Here is a 24,947-nt window from a genome sequence, read left to right as displayed (position 1 = left end):
AGTATCCATTTAAGAAATTTGCATCCCATTTTATATTTATTGATTAGGTAGAGAGATGAAAAGAAAAATTAGGCAACTGTGAAGTATAGAAGCAGGCTATAAATAGGTCCATTTAAGCTTTTGCTCTTAGGTTTATAAAGTTCGAAGGAAAATGGGGATTTTATTGGGTCTGATCTCAATTGGACTGTTTCCTTAGCGGATTTCAATTTCCAAATTCACCAAAATTAGACCCATAAGTCCCAACCCGAAACCCGTTCATTCATTTGTATGTTTTTATATCACCAGGAGGCCAATGGCGACTGCTTCGAAAGGTTCTTATATAAAACGAGACGCCTAGTCTTCCTTGGATGAAGTTTCTACTGCACAGTTAATCCGAAAAAAAAGGAGGAAAAAAGCAAGGGTTTGAGAAACGCACAAATTGTTGCTGCTGTGATCGTGGAAAAGAGGAATAATAAAATGTTGGTTCAGCTTCCTCGGTTGACATTCTTTAAGGGAACCGTTCGATATCGACCAAGCTTATCTCCAGCGCAAGATCATCCTTGAAACCCAGAAAAAAGCTATCAAGTAATACAGATGAAGTTCTTTTTGAATGCTTTCTTTATTTGCTCAGAAGTGAAATATGGAATGTTTAGGATTTGTTGTTTGTTAAAGTGATTTGGATTGAAAAATGCTATCGAATTGGGAAGTGCTGTTGGATTGAAATTATCCTGAATAACTAAAAGTAACATTTGGTTGTTGCTCTTCTTACCTTTTTTTTTACATCCAAAGCTATTATATGTACGGAGAGAGACTTGCTTACACTCTTTCCTAAACTTTCATGCTGTATATTTCTTCAATCCGGCGGATGTATTTCATGCTTTATTCATGAACATCATATAAAATGTTTAATATAAAAAATTCCGTCTCTTAACTACATTACATTTTTTTTTGGATATGATAGAAATATCATATTGATTTGAATCTTTGCGTGCACAACATGTATGATTACGCCGTTAAATCTTACCCTGGTTTGTTAACAAATTAAAAGGTGTTAAGCTAATTAATCTCACATTTGTGTAACTTGATCCCTCATCTCTTTAGATATAATTGTTTATGATTGCAAAAGTAAATAATATTTTTTCGAATAATTAGAACAAGGGGCATAGATTACTTTTATACAGTACAATCGTGTTAGGGTTTGTTTTATTTTTTTATTTTAATGAATTCCTCTGCTTCTACTTTTTGCTCTAACTAAGATACAAATAGCAAAAGCAACATTTAGAGGAAGCAGAAGAGTTTTTTCTTGTCTATTTGAAAATTTCATTAAATTTGCCTATCAACTTTTCTTGCAGATGTTTTCATGGGCTCTCTATGGAACTTTAGTTTTTAGCTTCAGAAAACTCATTTTATGTTCTAACATAAGTTAAAAGCTACCTAATATTTCAGTCTAAAATTTTATGAATTTTTTCTTTTAATTGTGTAATTTAGTTCGGGAAACCCACTTGATGAGTCAGAGCTTGCAAGGAAGATAGTTCATCGATGGGAAGAAGGTAGATACCTATTTTTTTGTTTGATCGCAGTATCCTAACTACACATTTAGTGTTTTCTACATCATATAGGGTTTAACATTATGCTCATTTTGTTGATGGGACTTATAAAAGCAGCTTCTGTAGAAGTGAGACAAGTATACAAACAGTTCATTGGGGCAGTGGTGGAGCTGATTGATGGAGATGTACCTTCTGAAGAGTTCCGCGAGGTTGTGTTGACTGCTTATCGTTTTTTTAGTGGGTCAGTGGAAGAGGGTGAAGTTGATAAAAACATAAACAAGAAGACGTAAGACTTTAATTTCTCATTGCCTTTTCCCGGTTTTATTTATGGGAGTCAAATTAGCATGAGTAGGGGTCTCTACCAGCATTCTAATTTTGTATGCTTCATTTGCTCGGAAAAGGATCCTGTTGTCCATTATCTAATTTGTAAGTTTAAATATGTGATGATAGAAGAACTGGTGGTTAAATCCTGACCAAAACCATGAAGTAGTAAAGACCTAAGTTTTGAGATAGATTTCACTTAGTTCACTTCAAAGGTTATAATTGCAATGGTTTTTGTGGCCCCTTGCTTTGGCTTAAGTTTCTTAAGCATCAGGGTTCATGGTGGTTGAATTGGTTCTTGCAAGAAGATGAGTGAACATTGTGTTTGAACATGCCCAAAGACTGACAAATTCATAAGATATTTGGTAGGATTCTAATGTAAATTCAGACTTTCTGATTTCACTAAATTTCATTTATTTGCAGGGTAGAATTGCAGAAAGTTATTGGTCATGGAGTTTCACATGCTAATGTGCGGAAGGTGTCCTCTTTGGCACAGAAGCTATCTCAGTCTCAACCAAGAGACAGTGGGGCCATACTTGGTTCTGAAAAGCATGTAGATGGAAGTGGAGATGATTCAGAATTTGGTGCTGACCTTGCCTTTAAAGCACCAGCCCGGTTTTTGGTGGATGTTTCTTTGGAGGATGTGGAATTACTGGGTGAGGAAAGTATTGCACCTTCTTCTTCATTTATTGAAGGATGGCATGATAAAAATGGCCCTAGAAATTATCATGGCAATACTGATAGTAGAAACTTCAATTTAAGTTGGTTAAGAGATTCATGTGAACTAATTGTTAGAGGGAGTACTTCACAGCTTTCGCGAGATGACCTGGCTATGGCAATCTGTCGGGTACTTGATTCAGACAAACCTGGTGAAGAGGTATGGATTGATAATCATTCTGATCTATGCCTATCCATGTTTTTTTTGTATCTCTTGCATAACATTTATAGTATTCTGTAGATAGCTGGCGATTTATTGGACCTTGTCGGGGATAGCGCATTTGAAACTGTTCAAGACCTTTTATCGGTAAGAGGATTAATTTTTTATTTTCTGTGTTATATGTTTAATGTTCTCGTGGAGTATACTTTCTCTCTTATCTCTCTCACAAGCCCGAAAAAAGGATGCTGCTTTGGCGGAAGTCCAATCTTTTTATGCTTTTATATTTGATTAACAAATTGGCAGTTTTAAGTTTCACTGAGATTTTTAAGGTTAATACATAATTTTGATTCTCAAATTAGTGGAAGCTGACCTTGAAGGATAAGATTTGTGCTTGACTACATTGATATTAACTTGTCAATTTAAAAACTTCTCTTTATTTGTTGAATGCCATTTTTGTAATTTTATTTCTTTCAGAATTTTCCTATCTTTTTCTTAGTATGAAGCCATTACTTTCATTTATTTATTTTCCCCTAAGCTTAACTATTTGGATAATTCTGATTCAGTCTTTGGAGAAGTCACTTGCTGATTTTTTCCCCTTTTCCAGCATTGAAAGGAGCTTGTTGAAGCTATTCATCATGGATTATCTGTATTGAAATCTGAAAAAATGACTTCAAGTTCTCAGTCACGCATGCCCAGCTACGGGACCCAGGTATTGCTGGATTTCTGTTAGAAGAAAGTTGTTCATAAAAACACTGAATTACTGTTAAAAGTCCCTTTTTTTTTCTCTCTATTGTAGGTTACTGTCCAAACAGAGTCTGAGAAGCAGATTGATAAACTGCGGCGCAAGGAGGAAAAGCGTAACAGACGTGCAACTGAATATGGGGCTGAGAGTGACATGTCAGCTGCAAGCTTTTCTTCTTTACTTCAAGCGAGTGAGAAGAGAAGTCCGTTTGAAGATTTGATTGGATCTGGTCAAGGGTCTAATTCTGTGGCAGTAACTGCCCTTCCACAAGGGACTGTAGGGAAGCATTTTAAGGGGTATGAGGAGGTGATTATACCCCAAACACCAACTGCTCAAATGAAACCTGGGGAAAAGCTGGTACTTCTTCTATGTCAATGTTTATTCTTCACCATCATGTTATATTCACAATACTTTTTGTTGGTTGGTTCAGTATTTTTCTTACAATTGCTAAAGTGGTAGAGATTTTGGTCAGTGAAGTTTATGTAAGAAGTACAAGGAATGGGCTGACAGGCATTATGGGAAAATGTTGTTATCTAGGATTAATGTTTGTTCATATTTGTTTTTATGACTGTTAAAAATAAGTAGGTACTTTCAAATATAAAATTTGACTCTAATTCTTTACTATGTTCAAGAATGGTCTCTTAAAAAATGACTTGTACATGGTTGAGTAAGTTAAGTCACCTGTGTCCTGTTTTACTCTTTGTATATTTAACACCTTGGTTGTGATGTTTCCATGTGTTTCATCTCCTCACTCCCCTTTGTTTGTGGGCATCTATTTGTGGGCTTTCATCTACTTTGATTGCATCTTTGAGCTTACTCTTTCTACGACATTCGACATCCTAGCCCTTATCCTAATTTTTATCCATTAAACATGATTTATCATGCTGGAGAAGTTATCTCAATCTGTGACCTTGATTAGAAGAACTGATAAAGAAATAAAAGAAGAGGAAAAGGATTGTGAAGCATCCAACCTAAAACCAATTGGTACTAGGTGGAGGGGCCCAAATTTACTATTAGACTACAAGAAACCTAATACTTAAAGATGTGGCTAATACCTATTGACACTCCCCTTAGATGTAACTTATAGGGCCTACAAGTGGACAACCTCACTTATAGGGCCCACTTGTACGTTTGATAGTGGCTTAATGTACTTACTTTCTTTTCTTGGTTGTGGTCAGATTGAGATAAAGGAGTTGGATGACTTCGCTCTAGCTGCTTTTCGGGGTTACAAATCTCTGAATCGTATTCAGAGTCGGATATTCCAAACCGTATATCACACTAATGAGAATATATTAGTGAGTCTTTCATTCTACAAGTAGAATTTAATATTAATTTTTTGTGTCTCTCTTTCTTTTCTTTTTCTTTTTTGTAAAAGTTGAATTCAAGTAATTTTGATGTCTGTCAAGGTTTGTGCACCAACTGGAGCAGGCAAGACAAACATAGCCGTGATATCTATCCTACATGAGGTATACTCTTTAGCCAGGTCCCTATGATCTTCACTTTTGAGTTTTCTATTTCACAATTTGGCAGGGAATACAAATTAATCATTGTTTTTGTATGGTTCTTGATACACTGGATGCTGCCCATTGGTAGATGGATAGATAATATGATGTGTCTGAACTGTAACAATTACATTTTGTTTTCTTCATACACTGTGTTAACAGTGCACAGATATATCCTGTGGGACATAACTTTAGAACTAGACTGAAAGGAAGATAAATTGTAATCAGTGGGTTTTCTTTTGCAGATTGGGGAGCATTTCAAGGATGGCTACTTGCATAAAGATGAATTTAAGATTGTTTATGTTGCTCCTATGAAGGTTGAACCCTCCATATGTTTTGTCTTTTGTTGGGAGTATTTGCGACTGACTACTTGTTTCTGGTTATATTTTTAGGCATTAGCTGCTGAGGTCACATCAACATTTAGTCAACGCTTATCTCCATTGAATATGTGTGTGAGAGAACTTACTGGAGACATGCAACTTTCTAAGAATGAACTTGAAGAAACTCAGGTTGGTTGTTGATAAATTTGATGAGCTTAACTTTTTTATTGTGACAACAAACATATTGAACCTAAAGGCTTTGCTTTTCCTTTTCGCAAAAGTAGTGATATGTCACTCTCAATGCTGGTGAAGCTCTTGATTATTGATGAAGTGCATCTTCTAAATGATGATAGAGGTCCAGTAATAGAAGCTCTAGTGGCTAGAACTCTTCGTCAGGTAATAAAGTTTTCATTGTCTCTGCTGTTGAATTGGTAACATTATGATTAACGTAGTCTGAGAGCATGTGTATGATTGCAAACTTCATCCATAAAGTAATAGTGCTTTGCCCGTTTTCTCACCTAATAGATAATGGGCTTACTGGACTAGGTCACGGGTGCACAATACTGCTGCAAGGAGGAACATTCTTTAGTGAGTTTATAAGCGAAAAAGAATAAATGCTTGTATGGAATTAATACATTGGAATCTCAGTTAAAGACTTGTGCTGGCTCAAGGAAAGTTAACCAAGTCCATGTTAGTAGTTCAAATGTTTAAATGACAACCAGAATTATCACTAGCTTTAGTTGGAGAATAAGACTGTCTGTTCTCCTTTTTTGAATTTGATGTGTGTGTGTTTATTGAACACAAATTTTATTCATCTTCCTCTGGGGGTACTTTAAACAAATTTATATGTTGGTTTTAACTTGTGTATTCTTGGTTTTTAGTAGTGTCATCATCACTTTCAGTTAATATTGCTTTTAAATCTAAATGTTTCAATTATCCTTATTTCTTTTTCTCTTTCTGTGGCAGGTGGAGTCGACACAGTCAATGATACGAATTGTTGGCCTTTCAGCTACTCTACCTAATTACTTAGAGGTTCTTTGACCATATGTTGATAGTTGGAACATAATATTCACTCTAAAATGCCCAAATTCTGATCCTTCTTTTACTTTTGAATGCTTAGCATGCCTAATGTCTTTAATATTAATGTCCAGGTTGCACAGTTCCTTAGAGTGAATGCAGAGACTGGCCTTTTTTTCTTTGATTCTAGTTATCGTCCAGTTCCGCTTGCTCAACAATATATTGGAATTAGTGAGCAGAACTTTGTTGCCCGTAATGAATTGTTGAATGAGATATGCTATAAGAAGGTCTCTTTAATTTCTAGTAGGCTCTTTTTATAATTTATATGACTCAGGTTTAGAGTGATAATTTATTAAGTTGGCTATACCTTTTTGCCAGGTGGTTGATTCCTTAAGGCAAGGTCACCAGGCGATGGTGTTTGTTCATTCAAGGAAGGATACTGTCAAAACAGCTGAGAAGCTGGTATACCCTTAATAAGTGTTTATTGTGGTTGAGTTGTTTGGCATTTGTAGTCGTCCCCTCTTTTTGTTTGTCTATTCTCTGCATACATGTGCATTCATGTTTTTGTGTTGTAGAATGACTTTCAAAGTTGTTAAAAGTAAAGGATATTTATGTTAAGGAAAAGGTATAGTCCTTGGAATCAGAAATAATTGGTTTTGAACCAGGAACTTCTAGAAACACTTTTATTAGGATATGATGACTAGCTGTGAGAAAAATTGAGGCTGCACCTAAATATTTTTCCAACCAAAACATGGTTTTCCTTTTTTTTCCAAGACTATTTATCTAAAGACATGTTCTTTTTTAAAACTTGAAGTTTAGATGAAGCCTGGTCTTCTTGTATAAATTGATACTTTTAAGAAATGCTCTAATCTGTGACAGATATTTTACACTGCAACATAAAGATATGCTATTAATAGGCACAATCATATCTCACAAATTTTTGAACTATGCAAATATCTGATAGCATATACGTCTTATAAACACATGAAATACTGCATTGGTTGGGAGATGCGTGCAAAATATATGATATGAACCTTTTACTCATATTTTTCCTTCATGATTTATCCATGCTTTTTTGCGTTAACTTTGAGAACACCTCATGAGCAGGTTGAGCTTGCTCGAAAGTATGAGGGTCTTGAGCTTTTCAAGAATGATGCCCATCCCCAGTTCTCCTTAATCAAGGTGAGGAATGGAAAGGTACCTTTGTTTTCTTCACCATGTCACTCTGTTGCTTATTAAATGCACTTCTATTTCATGCATTTCAGAAGGAAGTTGTTAAGTCAAGAAACAAAGATCTAGTTCAGCTTTTTGATTTCGGAGTTGGTGTGCATCATGCTGGTATGTTACGTTCTGATAGGGGGCTTACTGAGAGGCTTTTCTCTGATGGAATCTTGAGGGTAAAGCTGATTCAACTTTCGCTTCAAGGTTAGTCCTTTTGACTTTTATATCACCCAGTTCTCATTGAATTTTTTCATTTTCCATTTTAGGTACTTGTTTGCACAGCTACCTTGGCCTGGGGTGTTAATTTGCCTGCTCACACGGTTGTCATCAAGGTCTGTGAATAGCTGCATTAACACATCATTCATTTTACTCTGCATGGCAGAACTTTAGTTGTTGCTTCATTTGCTGAAAATTGAAAGCTAGCCTGATTATCCTATGAGTCAGCTCACTGGATTAACTTGACCTTGACAATCGGTCATCTAGAACCTGAGGATAAGTGCCTTCCATTCCAGGATGTCAAAGATCGTTCTCTGCTAAGCAGATGCGGATAATAAATCATGTTAATGGCAATGGACTTCAGTGGTATTGATTTAAGAGTGACTTATGTATGCTTACCTTTTTGCCCCTTGGTTCAAAGATGAGGAGATCTCATTCTTCCAAAACTGCACTCGTTCTTTACTAGAGGACAGGTGGATATGTTTGATGCAACGTACCACCAAAAATATATTGAAAATTTGATCTTGACTTTTGATAAAGAAATTCATTTAAGAACATTAAAAAAAGGAGTAGAGACACTTAAATTTGGATGGCTAGATAGATACAATATAATGAGTTTTATCGCAAGATACATTTCTTCTACTCTATTTTCTTCATTTTCTAATTTTATCCGTCTGTTATCACCCAGGGGACTCAATTATATGATCCAAAGGCTGGTGGGTGGCGAGACCTGGGCATGCTAGATATTATGCAGGCAAATCTCGTTTCCTCTTAAGACATGATTTTACAACAGGTTAATTGTATTTTTTGACTTCTGATAGTCTGTTGAAGTTTCTTTTTAGATATTTGGAAGGGCAGGTCGACCTCAGTTTGACAAAAGTGGTGAGGGCATCATAATTACATCTCATGATAAACTAGCCTACTATCTGCGATTGTTGACAAGCCAACTTCCTATAGAAAGTCAGTTACTACATGTACTATGACGAGCTTGTGGATTTTAAAACATTATATTTGATGCATATGTACTCCTTCCCTTCTTACTGTCAAAAGATCATCTATGCATCTGAATTTCCTTCAAAGAATATCATAGAATTCGTCTGAGGTCATTGATAAGCATGTTTAGTGACTATAACATTTTATAGTGTGTAAATTGATCTACAAGATTTGAGGTTGAGGATTTATGTCTAACACTCAGTCTTTTGTTTGTTTTTAAAATTTTCTTTTGATTGCAGTTTATCAGCTCGTTGAAAGATAATTTAAATGCAGAGGTAGCATTGGGTACTGTAACTAATGTCAAGGAGGCTTGCGCATGGCTTGGGTACACCTATCTATTTATCAGGATGAGGTTGAACCCACTGGCATATGGCATTGGATGGGATGAGGTACCTAATATTGTTGCTAACTGTATTTTGTTATTGAAATATAGCATCAGCTCTGGATACCTCCTTACAAATTTAGATCTTTATATGTTGTTGCTCTGCCACCTCAATTTCATTGGATCTCTGGTTCTTAATTAGTTGATGATAACTTGATGAATTTGTCTTTCTTTGGGTTCTGGGAATTTAAGGTTTGTGAGGAGGTGACTAGATACTTTCTTGGGATTTTAGATTGTGAGGCTGGAGATGAATGCCTTTCTTTCAGGGGGAAGAAGGTTTTGGGGGGGGGGGGGTGAAGGAGAAGGGGTTTTTGTGTGATCTGGAGGAGGATGCCTTTTTGCTTGACAGTATACCTTAATTCCTTCAACTGATCTGAACATGTTTTAGATTTTTTCATGGCCTGATTCTAAAACTGCATTTTCAAGAGGGTTTCTACATAAAATTTGTTATGCTTTTATGTTTGCCAGGTTGTGGCAGATCCTTCTTTGAGTTTAAAGCAAAGAGCTCTAGTAACAGATGCTGCACGTGCACTAGACAAAGCTAAAATGATGCGTTTTGATGAGAAAAGTGGGAATTTCTATTGTACAGAGCTTGGTCGTATTGCAAGTCACTTCTATATCCAATATTCTAGTGTTGAAACTTACAATGAAATGCTGAGGCGCCATATGAGTGACAGTGAGGTAATTTTTTAGACAACTAAGATTTTACATGTTTCCTTTAGTTGATGCAATTTTCATCTCTTTTGTCTTTTGTTTCATTTTCTCTACATTGTAACTCTTGGAATTCTTATAACTATAGATGCTAATACAAGTACTGTAGATTATGGATTCTTTAGTTTCCTGCAATAGTCCATAGGGTATTGATCTTTTAATTAGGCTTATTGTCCTGTGATGTGGTTTCAACAGTTTCTTAAGACTAAGAGGCTCAATACATGACTTATTCTTTTCATATTCCTGTCATTCTGCTATTGCTATAGGTAATTGAAATGGTTGCCCATTCTTCTGAATTTGAAAACATTGTTGTTCGAGAAGAGGAGCAGAATGAGCTAGAGATGCTGGCGCGCACATCATGCCCATTAGAAGTTAGGGGGGGGCCTTCAAACAAGCATGGGAAAATTTCAATTCTCATTCAGGTATTTGCTTTTTGTTCTGCAATAATGCTGTTTATTAGTTGCTAAATGAAACAAATTGTCATGACTAATGTGGTGGTTATATAATTTGCAGCTGTACATATCACGTGGCTCCATTGATTCCTTTTCATTGGTATCTGATGCTGCATATATAAGTGCTAGTTTGGCTCGCATCATGCGTGCTTTGTTTGAAATATGCTTGCACAGAGGCTGGTGTGAGATGACATTATTCATGTTGGAATACTGCAAGGCTGTGGATCGCCAAATTTGGCCTCATCAACATCCACTCAGACAATTTGATAAAGATCTTTCACTAGAAGTATGCCCTACATGCTATTGTGAATTGATTGTTTAAAGGATTCATTCTATACCTTTTCAGTTTTTCTGATAATGCTATCTTTACTGGTTCAGATATTAAGGAAGCTTGAAGAACGAGGGGCTGACTTAGATCGTCTTCAGGAGATGGAAGAAAAAGACATTGGTGCACTGATTCGTTATGCACCTGGAGGAAGGGTATATCTTTCAACTGCATTGATTGTCTAATTCTTTTGATTGGAAAGATATCATGACTTTTCCTGATCTTTTTCTTTCTCGTGATAATGGAAGTTGGTTAAGCAATATTTAGGATATTTCCCTTGGGTCCAGTTATCAGCGACTGTGAGTCCAATAACTAGGACTGTTTTAAAGGTAATTATCCTTTGAACTATTCTTTTTCTTTTGCATAAATTTTGAAAAGAAAAGCTTTTGGATTGTAGTTTTGGGTTTGAAATTAGGGTTAATGAAAACAATTTCAATTTTCAGGTGGATTTGCTTATGTCTTCTGATTTTATTTGGAAAGACCGATTTCACGGTGATGCACAACGTTGGTGGATACTTGTTGAGGTGCTAACTTGATAGTCCTTTACTAGGTTGTTTAAGTTCTAGAGAAAGCAGGCATATTTGTTTGATTTGATTTCTCTAAGCTAGTGACTGTTTATTATCTATTTTAATACTTATGTAGTTTTTATTTGACATGGGTCAATGACCTTGCTTTATAACATCTGAGTACATCTGTTTTGGAATTACAAACTAGGTTCTGTCATGCCATATTCTGGTGTTTTAGACTTTGATATCTGTCATAACTTCATTTTCACTGAATTGATCTTAGCTAACTGTTCTGAACAATGTGTAGAGTTTTGTTGCTTGTTTACATGTGTTTATGGGCACTAAAGTTTTAGAATATCTGATTTGATGGAATACTTTGGATAGGACACTGAGAATGATCACATCTACCACTCGGAGCTTTTTACACTGACAAAGAAGATGGCTAGAACAGAATCTCAGAAGCTTTCCTTTACTGTACCAATATTTGAACCACATCCTCCTCAGTACTACATTCGTGCTGTTTCTGATTCTTGGTTGTATGCTGAGGCTTTCTACACTATATCATTCCAAAATCTAAGACTGCCAGAGGTTTTTATTCACTCCTGTTAATCATAACTAAATCATTTGATCGAGCTGTGTTTGTCTTGTTTATTTCTTGACAAAAGCCTGTCTAATATAAAGTTTATGCTTCATACAGGCTCGTACCACTCATACAGAGCTTCTTGATTTGAAGCCTCTGCCTGTAACTTCACTCGGCAACAGCACTTATGAATCATTGTATAGCTTTTCACATTTTAATCCGATACAAACGCAGGTTTGCTTTAATAAATTTACTTTATGTTTTTGTATAGCGATGCCTTCTTGTTCTAGATTTTAATTATTTTAATCTTACTTTGTTTCTCCTATTGTGTCAGATCTTTCAAGTCCTGTATCACACAGATAACAATGTTCTATTAGGAGCTCCTACGGGTAGCGGGAAAACTATATCGGCTGAACTTGCTATGCTGCACCTCTTCAATACCCAACCTGATATGAAGGTATGAGCGTTGATGTTTTTATTGGCATCCCAAAGAGATTGGTATAAACAGTGATAGGAAGGAAAGATATAGGTTAAAACTAAATGATAGAATCAAAATGAGGGTTTCTTGCTAATATACCTGTTGCCGGCCAGCAGGGTCGACCAACTAAAATAAAAGGTATCTTTACAGCAAACTGCTTATGTTCTCTCTACTATGCTCATATAGTAGTTGGCATAGCCCTTCTAATTTTATAAAAGAAAGTTTTCTGCATTCAGTCTCTGGTTGAACTTTTGGTGTCGACTTGTATTCAGCTTCTGTGACATTTTTTAGTGCTCCATATCCTGAAAACTCGATGTCTGACTGCAGGTTATCTACATAGCACCTTTGAAGGCCATTGTACGGGAAAGGATGCATGATTGGAGGAAGCGTCTTGTCTCTCAGCTTGGGAAAGAAATGGTGATGATATTATTTTGAGTTTAGATGCATACATGCTGCCTAGTTGTACATATTTTTTAATTTTCACTTGCACTGATGAAACTATGTATACACTTCTTAATCCATTGGTAATGGTTTTTCTTTTGAAAGTTACTGATGTTATCTTCATGTTTTTATAAGGTTGAAATGACTGGAGATTATACTCCAGATTTGATGGCCCTTTTGTCTGCTGATATTATCATATCTACTCCTGAAAAGTGGGATGGTATTAGTCGGAATTGGCATAGTCGAAGCTATGTCACAAAGGTTACTAATAATATTTTATTCTTGTTATTTGCCCTTCTAAAGATAATGCAAATCACAGCTGTATACTATATGATAAGTTCTGGTGCCTGAGGAATAATGTGTTAAAATGATCAACAGGTTGGACTTATGATATTGGATGAGATTCACTTACTGGGAGCTGATCGTGGACCCATCCTTGAGGTACTTGTAACTGCATCCTACTTTATTGTTCTTCTTAGTGGATGTCTGGCCAGCTTATGGAAGAATTTTTTTGCATCAAAAGCATAAATAAGATGTTTGACTCAAATTTTAATGACATGGGAAACCCATAGGCTTTTAGACAAATCTATTTAAAGCTTCTTCAAAAAGTGCTAATTTATAGTAACAACTAACAAGTACTAAGTGAAATTATTCTACATTCTCATTGTATCCTTCAATAATTTACAAAATATTGGGAGAGCCATATTATTTCTTATTCATTTTTTGCATTTGATCCAATTCTTTGTTACTTCTTTTATTTTTAGTTAACAAAATTATATATTGTTTTATTATTTTCTCAGCTATACCTTTATTATGATTTAGCTTAATAAAATTGAGTCTTTTTGTTATTAAAAATAAACAAAATATTATCAAATAGTTATCTTTATTCTAAAACACTATCTGCAATAAGTTTGTCAAACATTGTTGTAGCTTCTCTTTACAACACTATTAGAACAACACTTCTTACTAAAGCTCCAATCAAGCCTAACGGGCCTTTATTGTAGTTCAGAATGTAACTAAATCAATATTCTCAAAAAACACAGAGGGAGTGCTGATATAATAGACAACAGAAAACGTGACAAAAGTAGTTAGGAAAACAAAATGTTCTGTTTGGGCATTTGACCTATGTGCTTGGGAGGGATCATATAGGTATAGACTGTAAAAAGACTAGGAGAATACTGTTGAGAAAGATAAATTTTGGGAGAAAAGGATTTTGTTGAGAAAGAGGATGAAAGAGAATTTTTGGGAGAAAAAAGAACTTTATTCTTTTCCATGCTTTTGGCTAGTTACAGTAGCCTCTATTTATAGTTACTAAAATCCTAAAAATAGGAGACTATCACAAAGCATGATATTAGGCCCTAACAATAGCATTAGTACAAAAGGCAATAAGTACTCATAAATTATCTCTACCAACCACGACAAAAAACAATTACTAAAATATCTCTACAAAACCTCAATCGACATAATTACTCCTAAAATGTTTTCACCAAATACGAAACATCCCTTGATTTCCACGCTCCCCCTCAAGTTGGACTATGAATATCTGTCATGTCCAGCTTGGACTCGAAAAATTTTTGAGGTAATGCCTTTGTAAGAATGTCCGCTGTCTTCTAACGTGTAGGTGCGTTGACTCGTCTAAGAACTCCTTCCTCTATCTTCTCCTTGATGTGGTGGCGGTCAATCTCCATGTGTTTAGTTTGATCACAGTGAATGGGATTTCTCACAATGCTTATAGCCTGCATATCACAAAAATTTCATTGAATTTTTAGTATATATCTGTAATTCTTTCAACATCCTTTCTAACCAGTTTCTCTCACAAATTCCATATGACATTGCTCTAAATCCAGCTTCTGCGCTGCTTCTGGCTACAACTGATTGCTACTTCGCCATGTAGTCAGATTCTCCCATGAGAAAGTGCATTAACCCATAGTTGATCTTCTTCGGTCTGTCGTGGAACTAGCCCAATCAGCTTCTTGTATACCTTTGTTTGATGTTTTCTTGAATTATAGTCCTTCACCAGGACTTCCTTTTAGATATTGAAGGATACAATACACAGTTTTGTAAATGGTTCTCCGTTGGATTGTTCATGAAGCAACTTACCATACCTACAATAAATCCAATATCTAGTCTAGTATGAGCTGAGTAAATTAGCTTCCTTGCAAGTCTTTGATACCTCTTAGTCTACTAAAAGTACTTCCATCCTCCTTTTCCATCTTGTTAGTAGGATCCATTGAGGTGTTTGCTGGTTTGCACCAAAGGCTCCCTGTTTCTTTCAATAGATCAAGAACATTCGTTGAGTGGCTGAGATACCATTGATTGTGCTACTTCCATACCAAGGAAGTATTTGAGTTTTCTCGAGTCTTTGATCTCTGATTGTGTTGCTAGGAGTTCCTTTAGATTCTCTTTTTTTTTGGCGTGGTCTCTTGTCAGTATGATATCATCTACATAGACGACAATTACTTCCTTTTTTGCTCATGAGAATAGTTGATGAACATAAAATGGTCTTATTGGCATTGTAAGAAACCATGGTACTTTACTACCTTTGTTAATCTCTCAAGCCAGGCTCACGGAGACCGCTTAAGACCATTCAGTTGCTTTCGGAGCTTGCACACCTTGCCAATGTTCCCTTTGGTTTCAATTTTTTTTTTGGGGGGGGGGGTGGATTTCCATGTAGACTTCCTCCTATTAGTCTCCATTTAGGAAGGCATTTTTAACATCTGGTTGGTGAAGAGGCCAGTCTAAATTTGTCGCCAACGATAACAGTACTTCGACAAAATTTAGCTTGGCTAGTGTGCGAAGGTCTCATCATAGTCACTCCCATAGGATTGAATAAGCCCCTTTTCAACGAGACGAGCTTCGAGCCTATTAATGCTACCATCTGCATTGTGTTTGATTGAGAATATCCATTCTCAACCAACCGGAATTTCTCCTTCCGGCAGGTCAATAATCTCCCCTGTGCAAGTATCTAGATTCTCTGGACTTGGTTCAGATCCTTGGACCTACTGTGATGTTATATGTCTCTCTAAGTTCTCCTGGGTTTTCTCCTTTCGAGAATAGACCATCAGTTCTTTTTCCTTCACTTGTGTGGACTTCAGGCTCGAGGGGTTAGGCTTTCACTCTAATTTCACCAAGGCATATTGGATAAGCAAAAGCAGGTTAGTTCTTTTGTGTGTCCTGGAGAGTGCCTGCTAAACTTTTCCTTGCTTATCACTAGGATTCAGAGAATAATTTAATTATATACTGATGGAGTATGGAGATATCCTAGCTAGGAGATTAAGTTATCTAGGACCCTATTTAATAGTTTATGTTTGATTGTGATCTTTATGGTTGTCTAGGCCATTTTAGGTTATTTGGTTATTTATTTGTATTTTACTTCATCAAGTTAAGCTTAGGTTATAATTGGTATTTTACATTGTATTAGGGTTTTGGGTTTAATTATAAACACCTATGTTATGCTACTTTCAATTAGCGTTCGATAATTGAATTATTGACATTTTCTGGCATTTGAGTTGTGGGTTACTTCGTTCTACATTCTGTATTCTTGAAGGTTACACCTTACAAGTGATCAAGCATAACCATTATTGGTATTTTTAATGAAGTTTATGAATTTTATGTGCTAGATTTCAGAATGGCCTATGGAAATAAGCAGATCATAATCAATGTAGGAAATCCTTGTATTCTTTATGCAGTGGTCAAAAGGAAGAATTTATGAAGAAAACATCATAAATTTTATTGGTTTATCAGAATTGACCACTTTTGTTTATTGTAAATAGAGGAAGAGGCCCAAGGATTGTAGGTTGTCATTACTTGATGGCTGTAGTAAGTCATGACAAATTAATATTGCTCTAAATCTTTTATTCTGTCCATAATTTGCATAAATGGCTTTATATGTGGGTTTCTAAACTACTGGCTACTTTGATTCTGAAATTATCTGAGCTGGGCCTGATTATGGATATGAATCATACTGAAAACGTGCTAATGTCATAATAGGGCACAGTAGAACAATATTCATTTAGTTGATTACACATGATAGGGAAGACTAGGCATCAGGCTCTTTAATCTGCCGCTATCAATTTGAGATGTCTTTGTTGATTGCAAATATTTCCTTTTCTAATTGATTGTGTCGAGTTCTGCTTTGAACTTCATGTGAACTTGTAGAGCATTATGTCAGTAGAAAATTATGTTTCCAGGTTATTGTTTCAAGGATGAGATACATATCATCACAAACAGAGCGTGCAGTGCGGTTTGTTGGGCTGTCCACGGCTTTGGCAAATGCAGGGTATGCACATTTTATGCTTCCCTCAACTTTTATCATCCCTTGCTGCATGTATTGCACCTCATGTTCTTATTATCCTTTTAAACTTAGAATATTGGGATTGTTTAAAGCTTAGCTACTTAAACTACGATGCCAAATTTAGCTACACTTTATCTTCAAAGGTTCCATTTCAGGGCTGTTGTTGCATTATTTTTCATCTAGAAGTCTGTTCTGTGAAATTATTAGTTTCTTATTGTCAACTATCATTTAAACATATTTGTCAAAGCTTTCAAATTGTTTATGTTGCTTTGCCCTCCTTTCAATGCATTTAGACCTTTACATGGAAGTATTGTTTTCTTGAAACAACGTAAATGGTGCGTACTTATCAATAGCTGTATAAGAATTTTTTTTGTTGTCTGATTCCGAAGATTTGCAACTTCCTGAATCAATTTTGACTTAGTTATCATGTACGTCTATTTTTTGCACAGTAATTCATTGGTATATCATGTGAACCTAAAGCTATTTTAGTTTATCTGGAAACCTAGGGGTAATCAATTTGTGTCATGGAAAATTCGATTTGGCTTGAATATTGACTGCCTGATTATCTCCCTTACGGTAATAGGCCATAGAGCTCTAATTTTTCAATTAGAGCACCCATACCAGTGACATATGGAGAATATTTGTATAACTTCTTACATGATAGATCCTTAATGATTCAATGAATATTCAGGGAGAATATTTGTTTCATCCACAAAGACCTCTAGATTGAGGTGGTATAATGTGATAGTTTTGAGATAAGTCTTCCCAGCCAGGTTTATTGCAGCCTATGACTTTGATAAGGGTTAGGACTGAGGTTTACAGTTCAACTAGTTCGGTTCAATTATTACTTGATCACATAAATCCTAAAATTGAAGGATAAATTTTGGAGTTCTAGGCTGCCGTAAAACCCGAATAATGCAGGGGTTTGACTCATTCAAACACTTATAGCACAGAACTTAGGTGTGTTCACACTTTTACATTTATGATACCCAGGCATTTGCCCTATGTTTTTCAACTACAGGTCGAACCTAAAAGTTTTAAGTTTTGGTGTTCCTTTTTCTTTTCTTTTGGCACATTTGAGATGCATCATATTTTTTTAACCTATATATTCTTTTCTTTTCTTTCAGTGATTTGGCTGATTGGTTGGGTGTTGGTGAAATTGGGCTCTTCAACTTTAAACCAAGTGTGAGACCTGTACCTCTTGAAGTTCATATCCAGGCAAGTTTCATGCATTCTTTCTTAAAGTTTAAGTTTTTGCAAAATCTGCTTGCATGCCTTGAAGTGCCATGCATGAATGATTTTTTATGAATTAGAATTGGAAAGGAAGTTTCCTATAAATTTCTTGCCAAAAAGAAACAGAAATGCAAATTTTGATTTTATTTTTTCCCAATGTCCCAGATCATCTGGTTATGATTTTAGGTCTTATAAGTACCAAAATGAGATGATTTCCTGTTATAAGTACTTGTGATAGGCATTAATTTGCTGGTGGCAGCATAAAGATGCTGTTCCATTGATGTTTGTATCTTTGATACTATAGGTGTTAAGGTTTATAGCAAATTTGAAGCTCCAATTCAATTAGAAAACTGGTCCTGCCATCTTACTCAAATTTTAGCCTGTTAGAAGGGTGTAGATACAATACAGGACTAGAATGGGCTTCAGTCATGGCTGAAAATTGAGTACAACTTTCTTCTAGCAGTTCGTGTTGGGCTCCTCAAAAAGTTTGCCTGTGCAACTTTTCGTTACATTGGAGCTTCTTAAGCTAAACTTCCTGACTTTATCTAATAATACTTGATTTAAATGCCTGGTGTTAATGATTCGTTTGCAGGTTATATATGGACGCACACAAACATAGTTTTCTGTCTTTATGATTGTTACTTGATTATTAATCTAAGTTTGACTATTGGCTTACACTTAAATCAGCACCTATTGGATAAGAAATTGATCTTGAGCCAATCTCAAGCTTTTATGAATATTTTTCAATGGATCATGGACATACATGAAATACGAGCTTTAGCATGAGTTTCAATTTTTTTTATATTGATCTAATTCTACATTGCTTAGGTAGACATATATTTCTGAGAATGTGTATAGCTTGATGCAGGTGTATTAGGTAGACATTATTTTGACTGCTGAGAATGTGTATCACCTAAAATGGACACTTTCTCCTTGACCTTTTCAGAATGTGTTTGACCTGAATTTTGTGCAAATATTAGATAGGGTAGTTCTTTCATTACCTTTTCTGGTTGATATGAAAGTGAATCGGAGCTTGCATATAATTATTTTTCTATTCTGAGATATTCCTTATGGAACAGGGATATCCTGGAAAGTACTACTGTCCAAGAATGAATAGTATGAATAAACCAGCATATGCTGCAATATGCACCCATTCACCGACGAAACCAGTTCTTATTTTTGTTTCGTCTCGGCGTCAGACAAGGCTGACTGCTTTGGACCTTATTCAGGTGAGATCTGTATTTCATGTGTAATTTCTATAGCATTATAGCTTATGGCTGTCATGGTGTTAAATTTCTATGTTTGGTTGAACTGAAGTATGCAGCATCAGACGAAAATCCAAGGCAATTTTTGAGTATGCCAGAAGAAGCTTTGCAGATGGTACTTTCCCAGGTTACTGATCAGAACCTGAGGCATACCTTACAGTTTGGCGTTGGATTGCATCATGCTGGACTAAATGACAAAGATAGATCTCTTGTTGAGGAGCTTTTTGCCAACAACATGATCCAGGCACTTCTTCATCACAAAGTGGTTTCTTTTTACTTAGAAAAGATAATACTTCGAATACGAATGAGTCGTCCTTTACCAAATGCAGGTTTTGGTTTGTACAAGCACATTAGCTTGGGGTGTAAATCTTCCAGCCCATTTGGTTATTATCAAGGTGAAGGAAACATAAACCATGCCATTTTCATATGCATGCTCTCTTTTTCTTTCATTATGGTTTTACTTGTATAGGAAGTCATGGAACTGTTGTCTGGTTTTTCAGATTAAAAATTTCAAGAACATAAAAGATAATTGTCTTTTGATTTTGCCATATGCCTGAGTTGAGTTCTGTCTTGAGTTTCCTATTATATTTCTAAAACCTTTCTTCATGAAAACAATTATTTGAAAATTGAGTTAGGAATGCTCTTGGACTGAGTTGAGAATGCATGTGTGACCAACTATTACTCAGATTGTAGATCTCATATCAGCTGGAAAGAAATTATTCTTTCATTTTTAGTTCATTGAACTAGGTACAATATCCCCTAATAGTCTAGTTTCTTGGGTTGAGATCAAGGGACAATTGTCATATAGGGGCTCCACTTGCTGGCTGCTGATGCAAGTGGATCTCAGCATGAGGTATAGTAGTCCTGTTGTCGCTTTAGAGATTTGACTTTACATGATGTGAGCTGAAGAAATGCATTTTAAATTCTTTTTCTTGAGATAGTTCCTTTTGCTCTGGGATGATACTGTTTTAACAAATGTGATTTTAATGACACAGGGAACAGAGTATTATGATGGGAAAACAAAGAGGTATGTTGATTTCCCCATTACAGATATTTTGCAAATGATGGGTCGAGCCGGTCGTCCTCAATATGATCAGCATGGGAAGGCAGTTATTCTTGTTCATGAACCCAAAAAGAGCTTCTACAAAAAGGTCAGGACAAAACTGACCATTTTCCTGCTGATTTGACCAAGTTCTTTATGGCTTAAATGTTTCTTGTTTTTACTATGCAGTTCCTATATGAACCATTTCCAGTTGAGAGTAGCCTGAGGGAGCAGTTGCATGATCACATGAATGCAGAGATTGTTTCTGGAACAATATGTCATAAAGAAGATGCTGTTCATTATCTTACTTGGACCTACTTGTTCCGGAGACTGGTATGCTTTTTGTTATCATCACCAAGAACAAAAAGAATTGTGGTGTGATATTGTCATGGTTTTTAGCCCACTCATTAACATGATTGAAGTTGTTGAATTTGGTGCAATACTATGGTCTTTATGTCTGTAGCTTTTGTCTAGTCCTTGCTTAGATTGAAATAAGGTATTTCTAGCTAAGAAATTCTTTGTTTATTTTTCACATGTTTTGAGCTCTCAATCCCCCATGCCCCTGTATAGCTGTCATATATGATACATCATACACATCTAGAAATGCAGCCTTTTAAAACTTCTTTCATGCCACTTTCCCTAGACCTGAACAACTTGAACCTGAATAACCTGAGCTAGAATGATTCAAATACAAATGAGCTGAAAGACAATCCAAAATGAAATTGGTTTTACTTCAAAACTGTTGAACTCAAGATTACTGGAACCTGAATTACACGAGTTTCAAACCTGAAAGACTCGAACCTGATATGCTACCCAAACAGAAACGAACTGAAGTGACCCAACCTCTAGATGGGAAGCCTCTTAAATGGAAGAAAATGAAGAGTCTTGTTTGTTTGTTTAAAAAGAAGAAGAAAAATTAAAATTTTCTTTAGTTGACATTACTTTTTTTATTTATTTACCTTTTAAGAGTTCTTAAGTTTAAATGCATGTCTCAGATGGTTAATCCTGCATACTATGGCTTGGAGAGTGGAGAAGATGAAACATTGAGTTCGTATTTGTCCAGGTGCTGAGATGTTTAGCAGCTCACCCAGCACCTTTCCTGCTGGGATAAATCCTTGTCCTTTTTATTGCTGTTCTAAGTGTAAATATCTTTTTGACAGATTGGTGCAAAGCACCTTTGAGGATCTAGAAGATAGTGGGTGCATCAAAATGACTGAAGACAGTGTAGAGCCTATGATGTTGGGAACAATAGCATCTCAGTATTACCTTAGTTACATGACTGTATCAATGTTTGGGTCAAACATTGGACCAGACACGTCTCCTGAAGTAAGTAAAAAAATGAATTGTTGACATAATTTGGCATCTCTGTTGCTACTCTAATCACTGGCTTTTGTTTTTTTTGGTTGAAATATTCATATAATAGGTGTTCTTGCATATTTTGTCGGGTGCTTCTGAGTATGATGAACTTCCTGTGCGACATAATGAGGTAATTCAATGCCTCATATTAATAGTTTTGTGAGTGAGCAGTTAAGACTTAATAGGTCAAATGACGCATAGTGGAATGCAAAATTACTGTGTGGTCCTGCGCCCCCCTCCCCCCCAAGTTACACACACAAAATAACATGTTACTAGTAACCTTTAATAAAAAATTTCTTTTGCATTTCAGGAGAACTATAATGAAGCATTGTCTAAGAGAGTCCGGTATATGGTGGATCAAAATCGGCTTGATGATCCCCATGTCAAAGCAAACCTTCTATTCCAGGTCTGAGTTACTTGTGACTGGTTTTAGCATGATTAGAACCCCAAACTTTATTTGCTTTCCACGTTAGCATACTTGGACACGCATGCTAGTGCATCTTATTGATATGCGTATAATATATATTCCTCCATCCATTATGTATCTGTACCCTCTCTTATCTGTGGTATCCAAATGTGCTTTAATTTTCCTTATTCTTTCTAATTAAGGCCATATCTTTGGAGTTCAGGCGCATTTTTCCCAGTTAGATTTACCAATCAGCGACTATGTGACTGACTTAAAGTCAGTGTTGGACCAAAGCATACGCATCATTCAAGCTATGATAGATATATGTGCCAATAGTGGATGGCTTACAAGTTCGATTGCTTGCATGCATCTATTGCAGATGGTCATGCAGGTATTACTCTTTATATTACATATCTGATTTTGTCTCCCATCCCATAGAGAATATATGTTTGATTTTGAGTTGTTAGTGATCAACTGTAAATATTTTAGATGTTATATTACCAATGTTAGTGAAGTTTCTAGTGCCAGCGTCCAGATAAGTTTTTCATCTGATTTAAAGGGGAAAAAAGGTTAGAACAGAATATTGTTTTTCTCTGTCTTTGTTCTGACATCTATCATTTCAGGGTTTGTGGTTTGATCAGGATTCAGCCCTCTGGATGTTGCCGTGTATGAATAATGAACTTGCTGGCTCATTGTGCAAGAGAGGAATTTCCACCATACAGCAACTATTAGATCTTCCTAAGGCAACATTGCAAACTGTGATTGGAAATTTCCCTGCTTCAAAATTATATCAGGTGCACTTTTTTGAGAATATAATGCTAGATATATATGTCGTATTATCTTTGAGTTACATTTTTTTCTGCTAAATCTTGTTATGATGGCATTACTTCCAAGGTTCTTGGATCCATTCCTCTCTTCTCAATTTTCTCTGTTCCTAGGGTGATATCAATAAAAATCCTTTAAATATTCCTGTGGTATATAGAGTTAGCCAGGTTATCGCCTTATATTCTAATAAATTTATTTCTTGTTCTAGGTCATATATCTGATGTGATCGTAATAATTGATAAGACAAATATTAAAAGATAAAAAGTTCTGAAGTCTTGGAAGTACGCTCATATTAACTAATAATGAACCAACTTTCCTGACCTTTACTCTCTTTTGCTAAATATGTAGAAAGTCCATGATTGAATATTGACCTCTTAACTGAAAAAATATTGTTGTTGCTGCTTGGATTTTATTCACGATGTGTAGTCGTACCCACTGATTTCCTTGCTTGGTCCTTTGTTCTTTCTTTTGTCAGGATCTGCAGCATTTCCCCTGTATACGAGTCAAATTAAAACTCCTGAAGAAGGGCACTGAGAGCAAAAAGTCTCTTCAACTGAACGTCAGATTGGAGAAGACAAATTTGAGGCGGAATATGTCAAGGGCATTTGCCCCTCGTTTCCCTAAGGTAAACTGTTTTTGACATTGCTGAAAAAGCCGAATTGGATGGACCAGGAACTGGTGGTCACAGCATTTGACTTCCAGTCTGGTTTTTTTAAACCATGGTTCTTGTTTCTTAGTTCATGTTTAGGAATGCAAACTTAACTAGATGTTCCATTGCACAGATTAAAGATGAAGCATGGTGGCTGATTCTTGGTAACACCAGTACTGCTGAACTATATGCTCTGAAGAGAGTTTCTTTCTCCGATCGCTTAGTTACCCACATGGAGTTACCATCAGACGTGACCTTGATTCAGGTATTAGGTTTTAGGACCTTTGAAATCCCCCTTAAATGATGTGCTTTTTTGCAGGCTAAAAATTTTCACATGATAACAATTGTTACATGAATTAGTTCATGATTTTGTAGAGATGAATAGATGCATGACCTAACAAGCATCCCTGGTTTGATTTTGGAGATTGAGGTGCATATGTGCTAATTAGTAAATGTTTTTTAATACACACACTACTTTGACTCTTCATTTGCTTTAAGTTTTTGGTTTTAGCATTTATGCCTTACAAGTTTTCTTATATGGGTGTGGAGATACGACTTTGTAAGGGCCCTCAAAGTGCATAAAGAACTTGGAAAAAATTGAACCTTTGTGGAATACAAGTCCACACACAAGCATGAGTGTTGTATCCCGTGAATGTTTAAGCAGATAATAGGAAGTTACTGTTTTGTTTTCTATTGAAGAGCATGTGAACCTTTTATATTGTTTTTGGAATGATGAAGTTTGATCTTTGAATACATAATCCATGGAATTAAATCTTGTTTGTTAACAACTGGAGATTGTTCTTCCTTTCCAGGGGATGAAGCTAATTATAGTTTCAGATTGCTATCTTGGTTATGAGCAAGAACACTCCATTGAAAATCTTGCTGCATAATGCTTGGAAGTTGACCCAAGATTCTTCAAATTCACCATCTTGAATCAACCAACATTACTAGTTTGCTATCATGGAATTAAAGTGTAGAATGGGAAAAGCACTTGGAAGGTTGAAGGATCAAAGCTAAAAGGTGCAAAATTGAAGCTGGAAGCTAAAAATGGGAAGCTGAACATGAGCAATGTAGCCGTTCGAAGCCACAAGCCATGTGTGAGCTGATGATTCAGCAAGAAAATAATTCTAGAATTTTAGAATATAGTCAGGGCTAAGTTCTGTTATCAAATGTACTAGCAGTATATATATATATATAAGAGAGAGAGTACCCTAATGTACTGACGAAATTATGATGAATTATCAGAAAACTTGCCTTTTTATCTAAA

General features: G+C 35.8%; 1 pseudogene; it reads left to right on the top strand.

The window, feature by feature from the left end:
- The first annotated feature begins 160 nt into the window (after positions 1-160).
- On the top strand, positions 161-24,947 carry LOC107946537 (DExH-box ATP-dependent RNA helicase DExH14-like; annotated as a pseudogene).

This window comes from Gossypium hirsutum, chromosome D12 (assembly GCF_007990345.1).
Source record: "Gossypium hirsutum isolate 1008001.06 chromosome D12, Gossypium_hirsutum_v2.1, whole genome shotgun sequence".
Lineage (NCBI taxonomy): Eukaryota > Viridiplantae > Streptophyta > Magnoliopsida > Malvales > Malvaceae > Gossypium > Gossypium hirsutum.
This window is presented reverse-complemented; position numbering and strand designations above follow the sequence as displayed.